Source organism: Leopardus geoffroyi, chromosome A1 (genome assembly GCF_018350155.1).
Source record: "Leopardus geoffroyi isolate Oge1 chromosome A1, O.geoffroyi_Oge1_pat1.0, whole genome shotgun sequence".
Taxonomy (NCBI): Eukaryota; Metazoa; Chordata; class Mammalia; order Carnivora; family Felidae; genus Leopardus; species Leopardus geoffroyi.
Genome location: NC_059326.1, coordinates 66942948 through 66962549, shown reverse-complemented (window position 1 = coordinate 66962549; position 19602 = coordinate 66942948). Strand labels below are relative to the sequence as shown.

Below are 19602 nucleotides of genomic sequence, written 5' to 3'. Positions count from 1 at the left end.
ACCTAGTCAGGGGCGCGCTAGGGATGGGCTTTTCTAGAACGTTTTTTGAGGAAACTGCATTCTTAGTTCCCTGGCCATAAGAAAAGAAAGAATGAAGTGAGGGGGCGGGCAGGCTGGGAAATAGTTTAAACAAAAGTGGGTGTGATGATGCCCAGTTGGTTCACCTAGCTCTCCACTCCTCACCTTTGCGCTGTAGGTGGGCTCCCGAGCTGCCTTTCCTACTTCGCCCGTGGGGTGTGTGTGTGTGTGTTGCGGGGAGGGCAGGGGAAGTGCCTAGTCCTCTTCATCTCTATTGATGACCCATATACCTACTTTGACCGTCAGGTCCCTTATCCCTACAGGAGGCCTATGAAAGCTGGCATCTGGTGCATGAAGGTAGGGGTTCCCATCCAATGGACAAAGGCCACAGGAACTGCTGACAGGTAATCCCCGGATGCATATGCTCACCAAACATTACCTGTAAATGAAACCAAATGAATGTCCAGAAAATAGTCAGTGCTGTTTTCAAATTTATAGAGGGGCTCAGACTAATAAATTATTTTAGGGGCACCTGGCTGGCTCCGTGGGTTAAGTGTTGGACTGTGGCTCAGGTCGTGATCTCGCGGTTTCGTGGGTTTGAGCCCCGCATCGGGCTCTGTGCTGACAGCTAAGAGCCTGGAGCCTGCTTCAGATTCCGTGTTTCCGTCTCTCTCTGCCCCTCCCCTGCTCATGCCCTGTCTCTCTCTGTCTCTCAAAAATGAATAAACGTTAAAAAAATTATTTTAAAGTGTTACCAAATTCAGGGTAGCACTCCTCAGGAGGCATTTGCCACATCAACAGAGCACAGCCGTGCAACTCAGTGTGCTGCTGGTAGGTGGCATCGTGGCTACCTTCTGGGTATCCAGCCACACCTGCCCCGATGAGCGGCAGCCTCTTATAACTGTTTTGGGTTGGTCCAAGCCAGTGGTTCACAAGCCTGGCTATACATTAGAATCGCCTGGGAAGGATCTCTGATGCCCAGAAACTCCAATAGCAACTGGATGGCAATCCCTGGAGTGTGGGGTGACTCTCACGTGCAGTGGCATTGACAGTGGCTGGTACAAACCATCAGAGGACCCTCATCCCTTTGCCACAATGATTGGTTCAGAGATGGGTAGTGGCCTGAGGCCCACGCCAGTCAGCGTCTTATGAGGTGAGCGGCCGGGACGAAATACGGGGAACCAGAAAGAATATAAGCAAAAATACGGAAATATGAAATGCACTGTATACAAGAGTAAGAGGTTCAGAAGCCAGAAGCACAGAGGGTACGTTATGGAAGGTGGCAGATGATGAGGTTGGAAGATGAGTCTAAGAGGTTATTATTAAGAGTTCTAACTGGCATAGCATATGGATTTACTTTACAGGGGGAAAGAGAGCAAAAATTATTCTTAAACCTAAAAATTACATGATCAGATTTGGTTCTTGGGAAGGTAATTTTGGTGTCACTGTGGAGTAGGGATCTAGATGGAGAGAGAGGAGGGCGCATAAATTAACCAGATGGACGTGGTGTCTGGGGAAGAAATGCCCAGGACTGGGGGAGTTACAAGACATTCCAGAAACAGAGGGTTTCCGTGTCACTTGAGAGATGAGATCTTGGTATAGAATTCTTCTTACCTTCGTCACAGTGGCCAATAATGTTTTCTAAGGAGGAGACACCGGAGGAGGGAAGGAAATTTTCCAGACTTGAAAAACAAAACTGCAGAACAACGTGAAAAATTATAACACACTGTCAGAACATTATTGGGAGCTCAAAAAAAATCACAGATTAAACGCAAGAAATTATCGAAATTTCACGGATAGGCCTTTTAAAAGTGGGTTTATTGAGGTCAACTTTATATAACATAAAATTCACCCATTTTATTTTATTTTATTTTCAACGTTTATTTATTTTTGGGACAGAGAGAGACAGAGCATGAACGGGGGAGGGGCAGAGAGAGAGGGAGACACAGAATCGGAAACAGGCTCCAGGCTCTGAGCCAACAGCCCAGAGCCTGACGCGGGGCTTGAACTCCCGGACCGCGAGATCGTGACCTGGCTGAAGTCGGACGCTTAACCGACTGCGCCACCCAGGCGCCCCAAATTCACCCATTTTAAATGCACGGTTTCATGAGTTTCGAAATGTGTGTAGTCACATAACCAGCACCATAAGCAATATATGTAACGTGTCCATCACCCCTAAAAGTTCTCTGTGTCCCTTGGAAGTCAAGCCCCTTCATACGCCTCCAGCTCTTGGCAACCACTGATCAGGTTCCAATCCCTACACTGTTGCCTTTTCCAGAATATCAGATAAATGGAAGCGTACCGTTTATAGCCTTTTGAATCTGGCTTCGTTCACTTAGCGGAGTGCTTTTGAAATGCATCCAGGTGATGGCATTTATCAAGAGTTAGTTCTTTCTTATGGCTGGGTAATATTCCATGGCACGTATATATCACCATCTGTTTCTCCATTCACCAGTTGATGGACATTTGGGTTGTGTAGTGGGCTCAAGAACCTGTGAAAATTACTTCGTGTGGCAAAAGATGTGATTGGGTTAAGGATCAAGAGGAGGGCTTTGTCCTGGGTTATGTGGATGGGCCCTGAGGGCCAACTCCTATGTCTTCATAAGGGAGGGGCGGGGGGCGTTTAGAGGTAGACCCGTGGAGGAGAGCAAGAAGAGAGAGGCAGCCACAAGCCAGGGAACACCAGAAGCTGGAAGCCACCAGAAGCTGGAAGGTGAAGGATTCTCTGCCAGAGCCTCCCGAGGGAGAGCCGTCCTGCCTGCACCTTGATGTTGGACTTCTGGCCTGCAGATCTGTAAGAGAATAAAGTTCCGTCGTGTTAAGCAGTGAATGAGAATTCCAGCTTCCCCACATCCTCACCAACACCTAGTAACGTCAGGCATTTTTTAATACAAGTCCAGACTTGAGGTCTAGTATATAATAAAGTCAATTTAAAAAACTTTTTTTCGCCATTCTAATGGGTATATAGTAGTATCTCATTTGGTCTTAGTTCACATGTCTTTCCTGGCTAGCGATGTTGAACACGTTTGCCTCTCTTTATTTCTTTGGCGAGAGGTCTGTTCAAATCTTTTGCTCAAGTTCTACTGGATCTTCTTTTTATTACTGAAAATTTATGTGCCTTTAATATACGCCATTACTGACAATAACTTACACAAATGCAACTTTATACTATTGAACCACAATATGACAAACCACGTAAAGAATAAAATAAACATCTTTCAGTTTATACTTTGTATTATACTATACTGAATAGACTTTTAATGAACTCTATTTTATGTCTCTTTATCAGGTATTAACATTTGGAACAATGGGGCTGAGTCAGAACTTCATATCAGGTGCAACATCAAGTCTATTCATTTATTTTATTTTTGTTGGAGCACAGAGGGTGTTGTAGCAAAGGGAAGAAGAACACAGATGGCATGTTTTGCAATATTTGGGTATCTTTGCAATGGGCTCCTCCAAAAATCATTAATTATTTCATCTTGGAGAGCTCACCTTCCAGTTTTTCAGGATCCGGAGGCTGAAATTATTCATCTTCACTCTGAACTGTTCAACTGTTTGTTTGTTCAAGTCCGTAAGATCGGCTTTTTGTTAAAACTGCCTTCTCTTGGATACATCGATGAGAAAAGGTGAGTGGGATAAATGTTCTAACACATAATGAGCATTGAATACTGTCACAATTGTGTGCTGTGATTATAGGATTCCTAACAGGCTGCTAATTATTGACTAGACAGCATGCCGCCGTGAGTTAGCAAATATACTCGCTGCAGATCCACAGGAACCCTACATGAATGTGCATCAGGTGACCTTACTTTCTGGTCTCCCCAGGTGTGTTGTGCCATTTTTAAAGGTAGGTTATCTGAATTTGATATTGATCACATATATGGAATTTTTTGCGTAGCATTTTTTAAAAGAATTGCCCATTAAAGAGAAAACTAGTACCAAGCAGATCCACATCCATTATTTCACAGAATTTTATCTAAACTCTCAATCAGTTGAGGTCAAACTTTAGCATGTGTAAATGTCCCCTGGGGAAGGAGTTTGTGACCGCGCAATCCTCAGCAGGAATCCTGATTCACTTGGTCTGGATAGGGCCTCCCCATTCTGTCCAACAACTTCTAAAGGTTTATCAAGCTTTGAGAAAACACATGCAGCCCTCAATTGTCTCAAAACGAGCATTGTTAAATTTTCTGATGGGGTTTCTTCAGGGGTACAGGGATACAGGGGTGGGAATTCAAAAAATTATAGTCTAGTAACAAGCAGGGGGGAAAATACATAAATCAAGAACCATGTAACAACAAAAAATCTCTTCCTTCCTCCCTTTCTTCTTTCCTCTTTCTTTCTTTCTTTCTTTCTTTCTTTCTTTCTTTCTTTCTTTCTTTCTTTCTTTCTTTCTTTCCCTTCCTTCCTTCCTTCCTTCCTTCCTTCCTTCCTTCCTTCCTTCCTTCCTTCCTTCCTTCCTTTTTCTTTTTCTTTCTTTTCTTTCTTTCTTCCTTCTCTTTTCTTTTTTTTTTCTTTCAAGTGCAGCAATACTGTGTACATATCAGCACTGGGTACGAATTACAAACCCTAGGGTTAATTGGAGCCATGCTGTCCTGGAGGGAGAAGAGCCCAGTTCCTTGTCCTTAATGCCCACAAATGGCCTGTGCATGACCTTCTCAGATCCAATGGAAAGGAGCACTTGGGGGCCCCCATCCAGTCAACGTGGGTCTCTCGAGGCTGTGTTGGTTGTCTGGTACAGTGGGTCCTATCCTGGGGTTCGTCGGGACTCCTCGAAGGGAGGGCAGGGCCGCACGTAGCTGCCTCTCCCTTCCTGTCCTCCATCTTGAGAAACAGGGAAATCCCCACTGATCTCAAAAGGGTTGGAAAACCCCTGGGCTGGATACATTCAAAGGCATTTCAATTTTACAATTCAGTATTATCTATAATGTAAAACTCAACGCAGATAACATTTTGGTTAGAGGAGACTGAGAGAAAAGGGAAATACAGAAGTATTGTTCATAAAGGCAGCAGACAGAGAGATGAAAACAAAATGATTTTGCTTCGTGATTCTGTCACCCCCTTCTGTTTGCTGTCGTAGGGAATTTAAAAAGCTTAAAATCCACATCATTATTTTACAACTTCATTCATGATTAGGGGTCTCAAATTTGCCTTGCTCTTAGGATGACCTTAAGCCAAATTCCTCTCTCCATTCTCTCTCTCTCTCTTTTTACGTTTACTTATTCATTTTTGAGAGAGAGAGACAGAGCACATGAGAGAGGGGAAGCGAATACCAAGCAGGACCTTGCTGATAGCACGGAGCCCAATGCAGGGCTCAAACCCGCGAACAGTGAAATCATGACTTGAGCTGAAACTCAGACACTTAACCAATTGAGCTACCCCGTGCTCCTCCTTTCTGTCTTATTTTAGCTTTCCTTCTTTCCACTAAATAGCCTTTAATAGCAAATTTATCAAAGTCTGGGGTCATTTTATTTGGCTACTCAATTGTACACAATGCATTATTTCAGCTACTGTGGAAAAGGATAAATGGCCGTGCAATGTGGAAAGTGAACTGTTGCCAATGGCTAGCAAACTACGGAGAGGAAGTGCCGCTTGCCTTTACAAGCCATGTTGTAGAAACACATTTACGTGGCAAGCAACATGACAGAGAATTGTGCACAAGCTGTGACTTTGATTAAAACCGGGTCAAAATGGACGCACTGGTTCTGTGACCTTGAGCAAATTACTCAACCTGTGTTGACACTGGATTATAACTTCAATTTCTAGGGTTGTGGTGATGACATAAGATCATATATGCAGCCTATAGTAGTTGCTCAATAAATGACAGGTTATTAAAGGTTAAACATTTTATTTATTTTATTTAAAAAATTTTTTTTGAAGTAGGTTGAATTTTTATTTTTTAATTAAAAAATTTCATTTTAATTCTAGTTAATATACAATATTATAATAGTTTCAGGTGTACAACATAGTGATTCTACAATACCATACATCGTCTGGTGCTCATTATGGCCGCTGTACTCCTTAATCCCCCTCACCTATTTCACCCATCCCCCCACCTACCTCTTCTCTGGTAACCATCAGTTTGTTCCCTGTAATTAAGAGTGTTTCTTGATTTGTTTCTCTCTCTCTCTTTTTTTTCTCCTTGTTCACTGTTTTGTTTCTTAAGATCCACATATGCGTGAAATCATATTGTATTTGTCTTTCTTCAGCTGACTTATTTCACTTAGTATTATACTCTCTGGATCCATCCATGTTGTTGCAAATGCCGAGCTTTCATTCTTTTTTTATGGCTGAATAATATTTCATTACATCTATCTATCTATCTACCTTCCTTATCCATTCTTCAGTTGATGGGACTGAGCTGCTTCCATAATTTGGCTATTGTAAATAATGCTCCTATAAACATTGAGGTGTATGTATCCCTTTGAAATAGTAGTTTTGTATTCTTTGGGCAAATACCCAATAGTGCAATTGCTGGATTATAGGGTGGTCTTATTTTTACTTTTTGAGGAATCTCCACACTGTTTTCCACAGCAGCTGCACCAGTTTGCATTTCTACCAAGAGTACACAAGAATTCCTTTTTCTCCATGTCCTTCCCAGCATCGGTTGTTTCTTGGGTTGTTGATTTCAGCCATTCTGACAGGTGTGAGGTGATATCTCATTGTAGTTTTGATATGCATTTCCCTGAGGATGAGTAATGTTAAGCATCTTCATGTGTCATCTGGATGTCTTCTTTGGAAAAATGTCTGTTCCTGTCTTCTGACCATTTTTAAATTGGATTATTTGTTTTTTTGGGTGTTGAGTTTTATTATTTTTTTTTCAATATATGAAATTTATTGTCAAATTGGTTTCCATACAACACCCAGTGCTCATCCCAAAAGGTGCCCTCCTCAATACCCATCACCCACCTTCCCCTCCCTCCCACCCCCCATCAGCCCTCAGTTTGTTCTCAGTTTTTAAGAGTCTCTTATGCTTTGGCTCTCTCCCACCTCCCACTCTAACCTCTTTTTTTTTTTTTCCTTCCCCTCCCCCATGGGTTTCTGTTAAGTTTCTCAGGATCCACATAAGAGTGAAAACATATAGTATCTATCTTTCTCTGTATGGCTTATTTCACTTAGCATAACACTCTCCAGTTCCATCCACGTTGCTACAAAGGGCCGTATTTCATTCTTTCTCATTGCCACGTAGTATTCCATTGTGTATATAAACCACAATTTCTTTATCCATTCATCAGTAAGTTAAACATTTTAAAGCTGCCAGTTTATGTTGTCTGCAAGCCAGTTTGCTCGTCATCGTCACCTATGGAACTTAAAGCATCTGCTCATTATCTCAGACCTCCTCAGTCCGAGTCCCCAGGTGCATGCATGGCCCAGGCATCTTGAATTTTTAAAAGCTGGTCAAAACAGTTTTGTCAGTGGTGCTGTCCATGGGCTAGCCCACCAGCAGCACATTTTGTGACAGGACAGAGCTCTGCTGTCAAAAGGAACTGGAAATGATGTGCTTCTGCTCATAGGAGTTTAGCATTCTTTTTGCATTGGGGTTGTTTGAAAGCTAGTCGTGATAAAGAAACCAGGCTGTGTGGAAATATGGCTGATTCTAGGGCTGGGGCAGGGAAGGCGCAACACGAGCCTGGAGCATCTTGAATTAGCAGAAGGTAAGGAAGTGCTCCAAAACAAAACATTGGGGCCACTTAAAAGGGACACGAGCCAACCTAAAAGAGCTCTGAGTGGCCAAACTTGGGACAATTTGAGTAATAAATACTGGATTATAATCCAAGGCATAAAATAAATATCCATGAGTCCATATTGATATGAGAGAATAATCGAATAACTAAGTAAGTAGGGAGAAGAGGTAAATATACTGTACAGAAGAATTCCAAATAGTTTGTGTAGATATCTCCCCTTAAGCAGAGGGAGCTCCTTTCCCTGGGTGTGGTCTGTGCTTAGTGACTACATGTAATGGGGTGTCCTGGATGGGCCCAGAGCAGCAAAGGGACATTAGGAAAAATGTTGCCTCCTTGTTCGTGACAGGTATACCATAGGAAGGTAAGATATTAAAATAGGGAAACTGAGTCAGTGCAACTTTTCTGTAAGTCTAAAAGTATTCTCAAATAAAAGTTTAAAAAAGACAGGGCGCCTGGGTGGCGCAGTCGGTTAAGCGTCCGACTTCAGCCAGGTCACGATCTCGTGGTCCGTGAGTTCGAGCCCCGCATCAGGCTCTGGGCTGATGGCTCAGAGCCTGGAGCCTGTTTCCGATTCTGTGTCTCCCTCTCTCTCTGTCCCTCCCCGTTCATGCTCTGTCTCTCTCTGTCCCAAAAATAAATAAAACGTTGAAAAAAAAAAAGTTTAAAAAAGAAAACAAAAACACCTGGTTATGGGGCACATGGGTGGCTCAGTTGGTTGAGTGTCCGACTCTTGATTTCGGCTCAGGTCATGATCTCACGGTTTATGAGATCGAGCCCTGCATCAGGGTCTGTGCTGACAGTGCGGAGCCTGCTTCGGATTCTCCCTTTCTCTCTCTCTCTCTCTCTCTCTCTCTCTCTCCCCCCCCCCCCTTCTGGGCCCAAGTTCTTTCTGTCTCTCTCAAAGTAAATCAATAAATTTACCAAAAACAAAAAAAACCTGGTCATAAAAATGGATATGTTCATTATATAAAGCCTGAGGCTATAGGACATTATAGCTGCCATGAAAAAAGTCAGGCCATGGTCAACTAAATTTAACATCTATTAGGTGTAAAATACAGACACTTTTATTATTGTTTTATTAGAAGTTATATCTTTAAAAAAAATTATTTATTTTCAGAGGGAGTGAGAGCATAAGCTGGGGAGGGGCTGAGAGAGAGGGAGAGAGAGAATCCCAAACAGGTTCGGTGTAGCCTCCCTGCATGAGATTGAGATGGGGCTCAATCTTACCCACTGTAAGATCATGACCTGAGCCGAAATCAAGAATTGGACGCTTCACCGACTGAGCCACCCAGGTGCCCCCATAAGTTCTACCTTTTTAAAAAACACAATGTAATTCAATGTTTATTTTTATTTTACAGAAATTGGTTAGCTTTTATCGACAAATATTTATTGACTTTTACCAATGTGCATTACGTAGTTTCTGGGCTTATCATTGTTTCTGACCTCATTCCTTCCTCTTGGATTTCTTTTTCTTCCTGTGAGGTATTTTATTTACTTTCATTCATTGAAGATGCAGGGGGAGTGTTATGGACTGAGGGTTTGTGTACACCCAGAATTCATATGTTGAAGCCCTAACTCCCAATGTCATACTCATAGGAGGAGGGGCCTTTGAGAGAAGATTACAATTATCTGAGGTCTTGAGGATAGAGTCCTCATGATGGGATTAGTGCCCTTATAAGAAGACACCAGGGGGGCACCTGGGTGGCTCAGTCAGTTAAGCTTCCAATTCTTGATTTTGGCTCAAGTCATGATCTCACCATTGATGAAATTGAGCTCCATGTAGATCTCACAAGGGAAAGCTGCATGGAGCCTGCTTGGGATATACTCTCTCTCTCTCTCTCTCTCTGTCTCTCTCTCCCTTTCTCTCTTCCCCTCCCCTACTTGCACTTATGCATGCATATATGCACATGCATTCTTTCTCTCTCAAAATAAATAAACTTAAGAAAAAAAAAAAAAAAAACAGAAGAGACCAGGGAATGTCCTTTCTCTTTCTGCCATCATGTGAGACTATGGCAGGAAGAGAGCCATCTGCAAGTCAAAAAGAGGGTATTCATCAGGACCTGAATCAGCTGGCATATTAGTTTTTTTTTTTTTTAACATTTATTTATTATTGAGAGACAGAGAGAGACAGACCATTAGCAGGGGAGGGGCAGAGAGAGAGAGGGAGACACAGAATTTGAAGCAGGTTCCAGGCTCTGAGCTTTCAGCACAGAGCCCAACGCGAGGCTCAAACCCACAAACCGAGAGATCATGACCTGAGCCAAAGTCGGATGCTTAACTGACTGAGCCACCCAGGCGCCCCCCTTTTTTTTAATTAAAAAAATTTTTTAAGTAATTTCTATACCCAATGTAGGGCTCAAAATTATGACCCCAAGATCAAAAGTCACATACCCTTCTGATTGAGCCAGCCAGGCACCCCTCAGCTGGCATGTTGATCTTGTGAAAACTGAGAAATGAATGTTCTGTTTAAAACACTCAGTCTAAAGTATTTTGTTATAGTAGACAAAAGAGATTTAGAGTAGTAAACTTTCTGAGTTATTGTACATCTGGGAGAAGAGATTTTTGCCCATCCCCTCCCCATGCCCATATTAGCACTTGCACCACTGTTGATGATAGTTTATCTGGGTATAGAATTATATATGACAATTATTTCCCTTTATCATTTAAGAAGTATTACCTCATCATTGTCTCCTGGCATCCAGTCTTCTTGGTGAAAAGTCCACTTTAATTTTAATTGTTTTTACTTTGTAAGTAATCTGTCTTTTCTTAATGATAGCTTTTATTATTCTTTTTTTTAAGTTTATTCATTTATTTTGAGAGAGAGAGCAAATATAAGTGGGGGAGGGGCAGAGATAAAGAGAGAGCGAGAGAATCCCAAGCAGGCTCCACGCTGTCAGCTCAGAGAGCCTGACAAGGGACTCCATCTCACAAACTGTGAGATCATGACCTGAGCTGAAATCGAGTTGGACACTTAACTGACTGAGCCACCCAGGTCCCCTTATGATTCTTATCTTTGATGATATATCATTGTGTTATATTTTATTTTATTTATTTATTAAAAAAAATTTTTTTTTCAACGTTTATTTATTTTTGGGACAGAGAGAGACAGAGCATGAACGGGGGAGGGGCAGAGAGAGAGGGAGACACAGAATCGGAAACAGGCTCCAGGCTCTGAGCCATCAGCCCAGAGCCTGATGCGGGGCTCGAACTCACGGACCACGAGATCGTGACCTGGCTGAAGTCGGACGCTTAACCGACTGCGCCACCCAGGCGCCCCTTTTGTGTTACATTTTAAATTTATTTAATTTATTATTTTTTTATTATAAGTGTACTTTTTAATCCCCATCCCCTATTTCACCCAACCCCCCCCCCCCCACCTACCTCCCCTCTGGTAACCATCAGTTTGCTCTCTATAGTTAAGAGTCTGTTTCTTGATTTCTCTCTCTCTCTCCCTCTTTTTTTCCTTTGCTCATTTGTTTTGTTTCTTAAATTCCATATATGAGTGAAATCATATGGCATTTGTCTTTCTCTGACTGAATCATTTTGCATAACATAATACTCTCTAGCTCCATCCACGTCATTGCAAACGGCAAGATTTCATTCTTTTTTATGGCTAAATAATATTCTATTGTGTATGTATATCACATCTGCTTTATCCACTCATCTATTGATAGACACTTAGATGATTCCATAGTTTGACTTTTATAAATAATGCTGCAATAAACATAGGGATGCATGTATCCCTTTGAATTAGTGTTTTTGTATTTTTTGGGTAAATATCCAATAGTACGATTACTGGATTGTGGGGTAGTTCTGTTTTTAACTTTTTGAGGAATCTCATACTGTTTTCCACAGTGGCTGCACTAGTTTGCATTCCCAACAATAGTACAAGAGGGTTCCTTTCTCTCCACATCTTCTCCAATGCTTGTTTCTTGTGTGTGTGTGTGTGTGTGTGTGTGTGTGTGTGTGTGTGTGTGTGTTTAATTTTAACCATTCTGACAACTGTGATGTAATAACTCATTGTAGTTTTGATTTACGTTTCCCTGATGAGTGATGTTGAACATCTTTTCATGTGTCTGTTGGCCCTCTGGATGTTTTCTTCAGAGAAATGTCTATTTATGTCTTCTGCCCATTTAAATTCTATTATTTGGCTTTTGGGTATTAAGTTGTACCAGTTCTTTATATATTTTGGGTACTAACCCTTCGTTGGATATGTCATTTGCAGGTATCTTCTCCCATTCACTAGGTTGCCTTTTAGTTCTGTTGATTATTTCCTTTGCTGAGCAGAAGCTTTTTATTTTGATGTAGTCCCAATAGTTTATTTTTGCTTTTATTTCCCTTAGCCTCAGGAGACATAACTAGAAAAATGTCGCTGTGGCCGATGTCAGAGAAATTACTGCCTGTGCTCTCTTCATGGATTTTTATGGTTTCGGGTTTCACAGTTAGGTCTTAAATCCATTTTGAGTTTATTTTTTGTGTATGGTGAAAGAAAGTGGCCCAGTTTCACGTTACAATATTTTAAAATGTGGATTCACGTCGCTTGGAGTTAAGTCACAGTAAGCAGGCTTCACAATAGACCAACCACATCTTAAGATCTGTTAATGATCTTGGTATCTGTGGTGATTATTCTCCATTTGACACTTTTCATCTTCATCCATTCTCTTCTTCTCTGTCCTGCTTGGAAAAAAACAAAACAAAACACTCTTGGGCTGCTTTGAGGGCTGACCTCCAGTTGGTTTGGCCAGTGGGAGGCGTCATCAGAAGACTGATGGGCCAGAAAAGTGGGAAATGGAGGTTAGAGCTTCCTTTTCCCTTCCTGCTTCAGGGAAGCATGTCTGGTAGTATCTGCGTCCCCACCCATGACTATAGCTCTTCCTCCCAAATCCACCCCCGACTGGGCACAGACACTACCTCTCCCCCTGCACCAGCAGTGTGGTTCTAACAGCTTCCCATCGTTGCCCTTCTCTAGGCCTCATTGTCACGAGATCATCCCACCCCAGCATCTTTGTAGAATCTGCCTTTTTTTATCACAGGAATGTGGAGGGGCTGGCAGCAAAGATTTTCTCCACCACCACTCCCTCATAGCTTTAGAAATGTAAGATATAGTTTCATTCATTCATTCATTCATTCGCTCACTCATCCACACATAAGCATTGTGCTGGGCACTGCTACAGACCCAATGACAGACATAAAACATGTCTCACAGGCCCCCATACATATGTCATCATCTGTCTCTCCACCTCATCTCTCCCTTCCTCCTAGCCGGCATCCTGCTAACATCATGGTGTCTGTTGTCTTCTTATAGTGACGCTCCTTACGTTACTTAACTGATGCTTCCTTACCTGGCACTTCTTACCTTAGTGCTCCTCCTCCTCCTTCATCTCTTCAATTCTTATTTAGCCTCCAAAATTCATCCACACAACAGTTCTTCCAGGAAGCCTTCACCAAGTCTCTGGTCTTCTTCACATTTCTCTGTTTCATGATTATTCTCAGAGTACTTGGTATAAAATATACCAGATACTGTGCTAAGCCTTTACATGCATTGTTTCCTGGATCCTCAAAACAGCCGTATGAGGGTGATACTATTATACCCCCGTGTCACAGATTAGGAAACTAAACCTTGGCTTGTTTAAAGGCCAAGTCCAAGTTCACACAGCCAGTAAGTAGTGGAGCTGGGATTCTAACCCACGCCGTATGACTTCAAAGACCATCATGTAAAACCCCTTCACATGTAGCAAACACTAACAATCTGTTATAATTCTTGGGGTTTTTTTCTACTTGTTTCCACCACTCAATGACAATCTAAGGACATTATTTTACTCACCCATACTCTTCTGGTGACTACCACAATGTTAGGGAAAGAATGAAATCATTCTCAATCTCAAAACCTACAGAAAGACCAACTCTATATTCCCTAATGCTTATACTTGCTTTGGAGTAATTTGCAATGTGGTGAGGGCTGGGAGTGGCTTACATTCGAGAATCGACTTAAAAAAAAATGATTCTTAATCACTGCTAAAATATGCTCAAAGAACTTTTGGCTTTTCTGTCAAGAGATTTTCTTTCCTGCGGATTTTTGCAGCAAAGTTAAGATTGTACATGAAATGATGTAAGAAATGACCGGTGCTTGTGCCGCTAATTTTATGTTTTTTTATCCCCAGAACCAGACCTTGAACATTTAAATAACCCAGTAGCATTTAATGGAATAGTAACCATGGTAATGGAGTGGGGGATGGGAAGGTGGAGCTTTGGGCTTCTGGGCATCTTCATGAGTTCTGTCTCACCCATAAAAGCCACTCTGGTACATTGGGTCCACATGAGTCTTTCAGGGTAGCCTCCCGTTTCTCACTCAAGAGCAAGACGTGCTTATGTAGAAACACTTTCTATAATATATGGAGGCTCTCTGGATTACTCTAATTCTTTGCAGGGCATGAGTTTTAGTGTCATATAGATCTGCATTGAATTTCGGTCCTACAATTTACTAAAGTGACTTTGAACAAGTTATTTAACCTCTGTGATAGAGTTTCCTCATCTGTAACCTAGAGATACTCCCTACATCTATGACTATCAACTTTCTTGTATGCATTAATATGACCACACCAGCCATTAGAAAAGAATGAAATACTTCTGGAACATTTACTAGGGCTCTCCTGCCTGCCTCAAGCCCTCTGTGCTTTCCCATCACCCAGCTGTCTTGGTTTCTCCAATAAGACTTCCCTTCTTCAGATGTCCTCATGATCCAGTAAATAAGGGGTTAATGCCCAGTGCAGTATGGGCTTCCAGATTCTGTTCCAGGTGTGTAGGGGCCTTCCCACATTTGTTCTGATTCACAGGTGACTGTGTAAATATTTTGACTGTCATCCTACCTTCAAGGGATTGTTGAGTAGATAAAATGTTGTATCATTTATAAAGCTCTTTGCACAGTTCTTAACACTTAGTAAATACACAGCGTATGATATTTATAGTGGAGATTTATTTTCTCTTCTGGCCTCACGTCCATTACCTCTTCTGGACACAGACCGTATTTTCATATTTTCCATGCATAACCCCCCTGGATGTGGGATGGCAGTAGCATACGAACATGCCTGGCCAATCAAAACATTTCATCTCTCCTACCCACGATGGTTGGTATAAGAATGGGGACATGACCCAAAGTGGATTCAATGAGCCGTGCTTAGCTTAGAGCAACACATGAGGAAGAATTTGGAGTTGTTGCCAAGTATCCCCTAAAGCCCCTTCCAACTCTAAGAATTTATGTTATAAAACACCCAGTTGATGCTGATAAGAGTCATAGTCGACATTAAGAAGTGAAAGACTGCAATCTGAGTATTATGAGTACCTGCATCCAGCAATGCCTGTGTGCAATTCTGAGTTTTTCAGGAACATTAATAAATTTCCTATCCCCTCTTTTTTGTTTAAATAAATTTAAGTGGGTATTTTGATGCTCACTGAAAGAGTCCTATAGCAGTGGCTTAATACTATGATTGTTTGGCAAACATATAGTAAGTACCTGCCCTGTGCCATTATTCTGGCTTCTGTTTTCATCCTCTGTGAGACTGGGTTCCCTTCAGCCACCCATCACATCTAGTGCCTGTTTGCCACTGACACTTTGCTTCCTTTTAAGACTCCCAAAGAAAGATCTTTCTGCCCTACATTTTGTTACTTATCCAAGCTCTATCAGTGAACTAATGATGTGTTCTTCATTGAGGCTGTGAAATCCCCTAAAGCAAAGGCCACGTTTTATAAATATTTATTGCTCCCTGTAAGCAATGTGTTTCCCCAACTCGAGTGAGTGATAGATGATGGCCAACCCTCTTTAAAGTCAAATAAAATGGAGAAATATCCATTGTTTGTGATCAAGTAAGAATGTCACTACGCTGATTTGCCCAGTTGACTAGTGACTTCTGGGCACTTAAAGTGTGATGCCCTAAGAGTCATTGGAACCCTTGTATCGACCTCGGATTCAGTAATAAATCTGGCCAAACTCACTGGTCTCTGAAATGTCTCTTTCCCTTGCTTTTGGCCTTGTTAGTAACTAAATCAGGTCAAGTTTGTGGCTTTCCAATCAGTTCTGCCATGGCCCGAACAACCCAAACCAACTGACTGTGGGAACTGTACTTATGTGACTAAATGGAAAATTATTATGTGCTCACTTTTTTTTCAGGTCACACCCTCTACCCATTGGGCATTTGAGCACAGAGTTACAATGCAGATTCTCTTGGCAAGCCTCCAATTGCGCTTTCTGGAACTTCTCTTTCCAGCCATTCATACAGGTGAGGCCTGCCCTCTCGGCACATCCAGAGGGGAAATTTTTTTTTTTTTTTTTAATTTTTTTTTTCAACGTTTATTTATTTTTGGGACAGAGAGAGACAGAGCATGAATGGGGGAGGGGCACAGAGAGAGGGAGACACAGAATCGGAAACAGGCTCCAGGCTCCGAGCCATCAGCCCAGAGCCTGACGCGGGGCTCGAACTCACGGACCGCGAGATCGTGACCTGGCTGAAGTTGGACGCCTAACCGACTGCGCCACCCAGGCGCCCCCAGAGGGGAAATTTTAAGAAATGTCCCTGCTGAATCCTTTCTGGAAAAAATGAAGTTGCACAATTCTTTCAGAAAGTAGTTCCCTGGGGAGCTATTGTTTTCAAGAGCCTACTCAGATTCCCTGGAGTTGCACTAGGGAATAAGTTTGTATGATTACCGTGCAGGACCCTTGGTCCATTTTTCTGTGCATCTAGGCAGAGAACAGATCTATGGCACATTCTTTTCTTTCCTTCTTTTTTTTTTTTTAGAAGACAAGTGTTTTTTTTAAGTTTATTTATTTATTTTTGAGAGAGAGAGAAAGTGTGAGGGAGGGAGGGGCAGAGAGAGAGGGAAAGAGAGAGAATCTCAAGCAGGCTCCACATTGTCAGCACAGAGCCCCATGTGGCGCTCGAACCCACAAGCCACGAGATCATGACCTGAGCTGAAGTCTGACACTTAACTGACTGAGCCACCCAGGCACCCCCGTGACACATTCTTCATGCAGAAACTTTTCTTATTCCACAGAAGGGCCCTGCCAGGGACGCTTTCATTCAGCAGGACCCAACTTCAGGCATTTGATTTGATTTGATTTGATTACAACTTACTACTATCAGTCGAGTATTCTGCAAAAGAGACTTCGGTTTGGAAAGAACTCAGAGATTACTTGGTAACCACACCAAACTTCTCCTAGGTCTTCCCAAAGTGGGTAGATTACACAGACAAAAGTGAATCTGACGAGCAGCCCTGAGTGGCCCTTCGTTCTCTATGGAAAATATGCAAAGAGGCTCTTTTATAATACAAGGGAGCGAACCCAAAAAGATTACACATAGTAAGTTTTTCACAGACCAACCTGAAAACCGGGGACTTCTCGGATGAAGTGCGTCAGGGGAGGGAAATTGGAATAAAATCCGAGTACAAGAAAGGCCAACAGAGTCATATTCAAAACCACATGGGAACTACACTGACAAATACGGAACACATAATAAGATATTCCAGATGAACATTTGAAGTATATCAACATAGGTATCTAAATTCCCTAATTACTGTGTTCAAAGGAGCAAATATTAAGGTACCACAGCTATCTACCAAATATTTACTTTGGAGATAAATTTTTCCATGCTTGCTTTTAATCCTTAGGCAGTTTTTTTTTTTTTTTTTTTGAGAAAAAAATATCAGATGAAATTCCCAGCCACTTCTAATTATGCAAAAGAAGAAAACGAGATGCCTTTCTTAATATAAAGAAGAAACATTACAATGAACTCCATGTTACTTTGATGGGTCTTTCTGTGTGAAGTTTTTGGTGATGCAATTTTGATACGTAACTTCCTACAGATAAAGGTCTATAAGATCTCTCTCTTCAGGAAGCACTTTGGTGACAATTGACCAAAAGAGCCAGAGAAAGTGGGCAGATCTATGGAGTAAGCTCACTCATTCATTATTCATTCATTCCTCTATAGAGGACTTAAATTGATAAGCCAATGAGCTAATAATCTAAGTCACTCATCTTTCAGTTTCCAGGGACTTGGTGGGTAAGTATAAAACAGGAATTGGGCTTTGAGATGGAGGGTCATTTCTGATCATTAAATAGAATTAACCTATCTCAGAGGACTTCCAAAGAAAACAGTATACAGCGTGGAAGCCACAGGTTTGGTAAAGCATCCCAGGGTTCCTCAATCCCAGCTATACAAAAGGATTACCTGAGGGGCTTCCAAGAAACTAGACAATTCCCCACCCCCCAAAGAATCTGGCTTAGTGGTTCAGGGGTCAACTGGGCATCAATTGCTTCTAAAAAGCTCTCTGAGTGAATCTGCTGTGTAGCCAGGATTAAGAACCACTGAGCCAAAGACCATTTAGAACATTCAATAAGGGAGCAAAATTGGTAGGTCTAACTCCAAGAATCCACTTAATTAAATACATTTTATTTTTATTTAACATTTATATATTTTTTGGGAGACAGAGACAGAGCATGAGCAGGGGAGGTGCAGAGAGAGGGAGACAACAGAATCGGAAGCAGGCTTCAGGCTCTGAGCTGTCAGCACAGAGCTCGACACGGGGCTCGAGCTCACGAACTGTGAGATCATGACCTGAGCCGAAGTTGGTCGCTTAATCGACTGAGCCACCCAGGCGCCCCAATTAAATGCATTTTAGATGGGACTTTCAGGATTCTGGAGGTTTTAAAATCTCTGTGGTAGAGAGGCAAAGAACAATATAGGAAGCAGGAAAAACTGGGTTTGATGACTGGTTCTACCTCTAATTGGCACTGTGCTTGAACAAGATACTTCTTTAAGACTGTATTGCCTGAAAAATAGGAGTAATACTTCATGAGTTTTTTTTTTTTTTTTTTGAGGAAATCAAATTGTCATCATGATGTCTAGCATGGTACCTAGTCCTTAGCAAGTGTGGGAGGTTGAAAAATGATCCCCCAAAAGATATCCATGTCAAATTCCTAGAACTGGCAGATCTTACCTTATCTGAAAACAGGGTCTTTTCTGATGTAATTCGGGATCTTGAGATGAGATCATCGTGGGTTTTCCAGGTAGGCCCTAAATCCTATGCCAAGTGTCCTCATGAGAGAGGCAGAGGGAGGTTTGAGACAGACACACAGAGGAGACACCCAAGAGGAGAAGGGTCACATGAAGACAGAGGCAGGATTGGAGTAATATGGTCACAAGCCAAGGAGCACCAAGGACTGTGGAAGCCACCAGAAAAGAGAGAGGGAAGGCGTGGACTGGATTCTCCCTCACAGTCCCCAGAAGGAATCAGCCCTGCCCACGCCTTGGTTTTGGATGTCTGGCCTCCAGAACTGTCAGAGAATGAATTTCCATCATTTGAAGCCACCACATTTGTGCTGTTTTTCTCCGGCAGCCCTAACAAAGGAATAGAGTAAAAAGTCAATGAGTGCTGACTTGCTTCATGATTAGGACAGAAGAGGAAGCTCTAGAAAAGAAGCATTTGGCATCATTTTCAGGCAGAAGCCAAGCCCTTCTATGGAGGGTCTAAAGATGTTTCTAGAGCAGAACAAACACTGAAATACGAAGAACAAACCATCCACTCGAAAAGCTGGAGTAGCAGGGGTGCTAGCAGTCTTCCTCTGGGCTTTCTTTCACAGGGACCCCAGGATGGGACGCATGACCCACCACAAAATGCCCGTATGTCCCCGCCAGCGTGGCTGAAGACTATACCAAGTGATGGCAAGGATGTGGACCCACTGGAACTCTCATACACTGCTCTGGGTACCTAAAAGGGAAAATGGTGTTTTCTTCAAAAGGTATAAACCTATGCCTAACATGTAACCTCGCCACCCCGCCCTGAGGCATTTACCCAAGAGAAATGGAAACATATGTCCACACAAAGACTCGTTTGTACTGAGTTTTCATAG

The 19602-nt window shown here is 42.2% G+C and overlaps 1 long non-coding RNA gene across 3 annotated transcripts in view; it reads left to right on the top strand.

Annotated features, from left to right (window-relative positions):
• The first annotated feature begins 240 nt into the window (after positions 1–240).
• Positions 241–19602, top strand: part of LOC123599300 — a 64319-nt gene continuing 44957 nt past the window's right edge. For 2 of the 3 annotated variants that reach the window (XR_006713092.1, XR_006713093.1), the window contains exons 1-3: positions 796–1171; positions 3308–3647; positions 15868–15976. This is a non-coding gene — a long non-coding RNA (uncharacterized LOC123599300). Of the gene's footprint in view, positions 423–795; positions 1172–3307; positions 3648–15867; positions 15977–19602 lie in introns of those variants that run through there. The other variant, XR_006713091.1, reaches the window with a different exon arrangement.